Source organism: Tympanuchus pallidicinctus, unplaced genomic scaffold, assembly GCF_026119805.1.
Source record: "Tympanuchus pallidicinctus isolate F22 unplaced genomic scaffold, pur_lepc_1.0 scaffold2, whole genome shotgun sequence".
Classification (NCBI taxonomy): domain Eukaryota; kingdom Metazoa; phylum Chordata; class Aves; order Galliformes; family Phasianidae; genus Tympanuchus; species Tympanuchus pallidicinctus.
This window is the reverse complement of record NW_026294721.1, coordinates 45260702-45267725: the sequence shown is the minus strand read 5'-3', so window position 1 is coordinate 45267725 and position 7024 is coordinate 45260702.

The window sequence follows — 7024 nt, the reverse complement described above, 5'->3', positions numbered from 1 at the left end:
GGGTGTGTTTTGTAACTTGGTCGCTCCCTCTCCACCCAACCCAGGGAGTCATGTTTAGGCTTGTGTCAGCGTGCAGAGCATCTCAGAAGTGCAACCACAGTGCTGCTTTCTCAGCTGGGGTTCACTGACAAGTCAGGCAGAAGGGATATGCCTTAGGAGGCAGAACTGCAAGCAGAATACTTGTATGCTAACATCAGATTTGGAAATAACCAAAATGGTGTGAAGCCCAGTGGGAGCCCTAACCTTTCTTTGAGGCAATGCATAATGTGCACTCCTTCTCAGCATTATTTCTTTGTTTTATCCCACATTTTTAGTGCAAGCTGCTTGGACTGAACTCTTACAACAGGGATCAAGTTTTGGCAATATTAGTTCTGATAACCCCATGGTCTTTCTGACTTCCAGCTGTGTAAGTGTTGTTGTCATACACTTACAGAATGACTCAATGCGCTAAGTGCTTTCCCCATAAGAGGACTCATGTTCCTTCTATAAAGGAGTTCATCAAACAAGGGAAAAGGCTGTGAGATGGAAGTTAGGGGAGAGAGAAATATAAACAGAAGGTGTTGGGCAAGTTGCAGCAAGCTAGACTCAGTCTCTAAAGCAGATTTGCATGCACATCTACTGTATTTCCTTCATCTTTAGTTGAAGGAACTCCTATTTGAATGCCATGTGCTTGATTCTTGATAGAATTAATTTCTGCAAATTAGAAGTGTAGGCTTCTTAGCTACCATGTTTACTTTTTATAAGGCAAATAAACACAAATCTTTCCCATCAAATTTTAAGTGGGAAATAAATGAAGAAATGTTTGTCCCCTTTATCCAGCCCTGCCTGATGACTGGGCAGTAACAAAGGTTTTTGTTTTTTTTTTTAATCTGGTGAGATGCTTGCTGAGGAAAGAAAGTGAGAAAGCAAGTGAGCCATTTTAATTGCTTGCTGCAGTAATAAGCTGTTCTTTGTACTTTTGTTTTATTGTTTGGGCGTTTTTTTTCTGTAGCTGCCTGACATTGAGTGGTGTGTGAGGTTACAAAACAAATAGCTGGAATTAGATTTGTGAACGTGGCTTAATTCTCCACTTCAGCAGGCAGTAGGGGAAGAGAAGAACTCAGAGCTGCTCTGCCTGGTTAAATCATCGTGAGCAAGGCTGAGTGAAGACAGCTTGGCTTGTTACTAGGAGAGCAATTACAGAAACAGAAAACAATAAGACAGAAGCTAGCTTGTGTGATGGTACTTGCTGGGAGAGACACCAGAACAAACAATCTGAATTCTTCCAAGTATGAATGGTTCACAGGAGTTCAAATAGTAGTTTATGTCTTAAAATCATGCTGCATGTTCGCCTGCCTTATGCAGATTTGAAACTTTCTTCTAACTTCCCATAAATTAAACCAGCTATTGTTGAGGTAAATGAACAAAGGTCATGGAACTACTGGGTAGGGATGGTTCAAGTTCATTATTTTCTAAAAATAATCACGTATTACAATATTTAGTCTATAAATTGTGAAGTCAACATTAAAATTCCCACGGGGTTCTGCAACAATAATACGATTCCATATGCCACTTTGTGGTGGTGGGAAAATCAAATAAATGATAATGCCAAGTTGCCTGTCCCCATAACCTTGCTGTTTTGTGGGTTTATTTATTTTTGTGTGTGTGTGCATTAGTGTTAAGTTAATGACATAGTTTCTCATCTGCAATACGTTGAGCAATTTATTCTATGCTCTTAGATATGCTGTGTGTTCTGCACTTCAAAGAACATCAAGCTATTCTTTATCCACTTCACCAATGACAGCAAACTTGCATCCTGATCTCATGATGCCTCATGTTTTTACAGAAGAGACAAAGCACATTCAGAAAGAACTGCAGAGCATAGTTAAGCAGAAGACTCATGCTCCCATCAGATTAGGGTACTGACATGCTCAATTTTCCTTCTTCCCTTCCCTGGGACACAGGGAGGTGAGATGGCAGTGTGCTCAGGGATGGATGGGTATGTATGTAGAATGTACTCTGCCCTTGGGATGGAGAACGCTGCCATGGTCAACTTAGTTTCTCATTTACCATTGCGGTTCTGTCTCTCGGTATCTTTCAGAGTACTCAGGCTTAGCATTTCCATTTGTGTATGGAAATATTTCAGTATTTGTAGATGTATACAATCAGCAGAGCTGATGGGCTCCTTCAGAGGGTAAGCTGCAGCCTGGAAAGGGCATAGACTGTCTGTGAAGAGTACACTTGCTCTTGTCACTTTGCCTAAATGATTCCAGTGCATATAAGCACCAGTTTTGTACTATGATAAAAACCTTCAATGTAACTTGTGGGCAAACACTCTTCCTGTGCTTTTTCAAGGCGGGAGTGGAGGGCAAAGCAAACCGTATTTGCTTTCTATTATAGTGGTTAGCATTTGATTCTGAACAGCAAAACTGCATCATGGGTCTCCAAGTTAACCAAGGTGTCTCCCATCTCAGATGAGCGACATTTGTATCTGGTAATAGATTGTAACTCCGAGCCTCAGACATGGTTGCAAGGAAAAAAGAAACTTGAGCTGATGCTGTTCTCACTGGCTTTCTGTCATGCAGACTTTCAGTACATGCTCGTACTGACTTCTAACTATCCTGAATATGTGCATATGTTTCCTGTGGATGTGGGAATGTTCAGGTAATGAACTGCTGTACTACGTTCTCCCTTTTATTGAAAAGCTGAGTTTACATCGCTGCACAGATTTTAAGTTAGCGTCTCAGAGGTGGTTTTACTATCATACAGGAGTAAAGTAGCACAAAAAGGAAGAAAAAATAATTCTTGGAAAGAGGCAACAGTGACTGAGGTGTACAACATCTCACACTTTATTCACATAAACACCACAAATGAGGAGGCTTGAAAATGATTTTGGAAATCGCACTTAAAGAGTCAACTTCAGTACAAATGCTTTTTCTCATTTCTCAAACTACAAGCGTTATACCAACGCTAGGAAAAAGATATCAGATTCCACACTAGAAGATAAATCCCCTTTCCTCCCCCAACAGATTTTACTTAAATAGGTCATTTTTTGAAAAATGTTTACAACTCATTACTTCCAGCAGAGATGTGTTCTGAAGACACATGAGCTGTTTAGGTAAGTATTCTAACATTGTTATATGAAAGAAAATGGGGTAAGTGACAGTGATTTATCTAGACTTGCAAAGTAAACCATATCAGATTTTAAAATGGAGGAAGAGTATAAAATATACATACAAAGGCCCTTTTCTAATTATCTGGAATGGAGCATGAAAACTAGTAGTACTCATTAAGTTGATTACTTGATTTATATGTCAAGCTGCTTGATTTAATAGTGATTTTTCTCATGATCAGAATAGATATCTCCTTTGAATACACTTCTTAATATCCATAGCCTTAATGGCAGAGTTCTACAGGTTATTCCAGTAACACGTGCATACATGCTATTATTTATATATATATTTACTTACCTGCCTACAGGTTTTTCCATAGTTTTAAACTGTTTGCTTTTTGGTTTAATTGATTCTACCTTCATAGTTTCGGAATATAAATACAGAGCATTTAACCTAATATTCTCATGTTACTCACTGTTTTGCACAACACTAGCATCATTTGTCTTGCTGGCATTGCCAGGTCCAACATTTCTAACTGTAATTTGCATGGAGAGATTTCTGTGGTGTTTCTTACAGTAATGCTGATAGACCGGCAAAGGCAGTTGATAGCGATAAGATTGTTTCAGACATGGGTATGGCACTTCACTGTCCTGTTTTCTACTTACCTGAGCATGAATGCAGGAGGGCAGAGTAGCTACAAATAAGCATGAAAGCCCAGGTAGCCCGGGTATAACACTGTGCAGAGGGGATGGGAAAATATTCTCTTCAATCACAGATCAACAGCTTAAGAAAGAGTTTGAATAATGATTTCAGTTGCTTTTAATTAAATCAGTTTAGGAACTGCTTAAGCAGCATGCATGCTGCAGTGATTTAATTAGGTTCATGTCTAAGCCAATGCTGTTACTGTGAGCCCCTAGAATTCAGTCACTATAAGCAGTGGCAAATGTTTCAACCATCAGCTAATTCAGAAAACCTGTATTAAATAAAAAATTATGGTCACACCCGGACTTTGCAAAATGCAGAGCTGAGTTGTCCTAAAATTGCAAACTACAGACCGAACATGAGTCAAGAGTTCTCCCCTTGTTCCCATGGAATGAATCACCATGCCAGACCTTGATCCCTCTTCCCTTAACCACCTCACACTTCTGATGCTTCAAAGATGATACATGCATTCAGGAGCACAGTCAACACTGAATCTCTTCTGTCTTATCTGCTTTCCAGCATGCCATTCTTGCTGATGAATAGAGGAGCTGCTGTCCAACAGAAGCTGCTTTTGCAGCTTCTCAGTGCAGAAAGTAGAGAATTCCCTTTTTCCTTGATGAAGCATGTTGATACAGATGACTGTCACAAATGTTCTCAGGTAGCTGGCAACTTTTTGTCTGATTCCTTGTTTTCATAAATGGTCAGAAGTGAACAGCTGTATAACTGTGGGTAAAATAAACTGGAGATAACCTTGTGATGCAGGAAGTCTGGAAAGTGGTGACACACACAGTCATCATGCTAAGTAACTTTTGACAAATCTGCCTGTAAGGACCAAAAAAAAAAAAAAAAGGTAGACTTCAAGAGTTAAAGGTGTGCTTGATCTGTTTGAAGACCTAGAGATGAGTAGGAATCAGCTCCAAATGATGAACCACACGCAGCTGGAGAGCCAGGCTCCAGTAGCTGGTATCTAGAGTGCTTGTGTCTTTCTACATTTGTCAGCAGTATCTAGGCTTATGTGGGCAGTGCCCGGGTTTTGTTCATGGCTTGTCAGGTTGCTTTTACTCACCTCCTCTCAAGGACGCTGCAGGTCTTAATTCATTGCCCTTTGTGAAGATTAAAAGCATTGCTATTAGTCACTGGCACTCCAACTAAGCAATAATGACTAGGCAGGCATTTTCAAAAGACTAGTAGAAGGCTGGAAGTAAGCGATGGGCCAAGATCCTGCAGAAAAATTATTGCAATTTCAGGCAGGGTAAGAAATGGAGAAAAATGTAGAAGGGATTTTTTTTTAATGTATGACACAATTTTATTGTAATTGGAAAGCCAATGCTTGCCCTGAAAAGAATGTGCGTCCTGAAAGTGAATTAGATTGTTTCAATTATCTTTCAGCTTGCTAGCCAGCTTAAAAACAAACAAACAAAAAAACCCCCTTGAAACATATTTTACACTTTTGCTCAGTTTAGCTCAGAGCTTCTCCCTGCAAGCACATTTGGACATGAGTCTGTATTTATTGTTGGCCTATAGTGGTTTGTGCCATACAATTATGCTAAAGCTGGCTTAGCTGCTTTTTGTGGCTTTTGAAAGTCAATCTGTACTGCTAAAGACCAATAAAATTTGAATACCCACCTTAGTTAATAAAGAAAAATCAAAATTATGGCTATCTTAAGGTCATTGTGAACAAGAATAAATAAAAGCAGCCAGTGCATTGCTGGCTGAAACCACCTTAAGTTCTGTCATGTCTTTGACAGATACTACAATAAATTGGATAAAGCTAATGTTTCCTTGTTCTGAAATGCATGGCTGAGAACAATCTACTGTGGTCCTCCACCACCATACATTAAGGAGCATCATGAGTTTAACCTGTTCTGAACTGATAGTTGTCTGTTCGTGCTGAAGGAATAGAACTTAAAGAAGCTTAAAGAACTTCGGCTATATTTTATGATACTTCTTCTACTGTTTCCCCACCTTCATCACAAGGAAGCCTTTTCCGTTATCTATTTCGAGTTTTATACGCTGTAAATAAGGAACAATGTACTTGTCTTCCTAGTACCTAGTAGTAAATACAAGGAAACACTGATCAAATTCAACATTTCCATCCTGGAAAATTAACTTTCTTCTTCAGAATGACTCATTTAACTTCTCTGCAGGGGACATATTTTCCAAACTTCTTTTATCTGCTGCATGTCTTCAAAATCTAATGTAAAATAATGTCTTAATGCACAGTGCCAAAATGGGATGCGATACCTCAAATGAAGCCTTAGCAGGTGACTCACCTTCATGTCTTACAGATGTGATTTTTTTAATATGCTGTACTGAATGTTATCTTTGCTCCTCTGTTCCTGCCATCTGTTCAGATAGAGCTCCTGTAGCCCTCAGACCGTTTTTGCTGCTGTTAGTTACTTCTAACTTTCTACTTATAATTCCTGTTTTTCTGCTGCACTTAGTTAATGCCTTCAAATTTGCTGAATTTAATCTGGGTATATTCAGGCCATTTCTTTATCTCTAAAGAGCTCTCCGATTCGAAATTCTCCCTTCCAAACCACTTTCAGCTCATTTCAGGTATTGTGCAATCCAGACAGTCTGGAAGGGTACACTATGCTACTATGCAAGCAATTAACAGTAATCTCAAATAAAATCCACTCCAGGGAAGGCTGCTGCAGTGCCCCAGTTCAGTCAAAATGGCAGTGGTAGCCTTAACGTGTACTTAGGTAAGTACATAAAATGTTTCCATCTTAGACTTTTAGATAATTTCCTTATTACGCTGCCCATTACTCCTCTACATCAGTACATTGCTGCTTAGCCTTTGGAATGATGATTCTCACAGCTTGCAGAAGTCATCAGGATTCCTGTTCTCCTTTATTAATTAGATTAATGCTCCAAGTTCCCCTCTGTAAACATGAGGACATTTAGCATAGTGTTATGAAGCCATTTGCCTCTCCTTTGTTGTTCTTATTCCTTTTTTTTCATGCAGTGAACTTCATTGCTTTCTGACCTCTCATTCAAAGCACTTTTCGCCTCTAGATTTACTACTTTCAGCATATAATTCAAATTCAGATCGAACATAGTTCTTCCTCTAATAACTCTTTTGCAGAACAGAAATATAGCTAGTGCTGTTGCCAAAGACTAGTCTGTCCCATTTAATATGGAGCATTAAATAAGTCATTAAAATGTGAAAGAACGCTGACTGTTTATTTGTATGTAGTGGTAAAACTGACAACCTACTGTGTTTT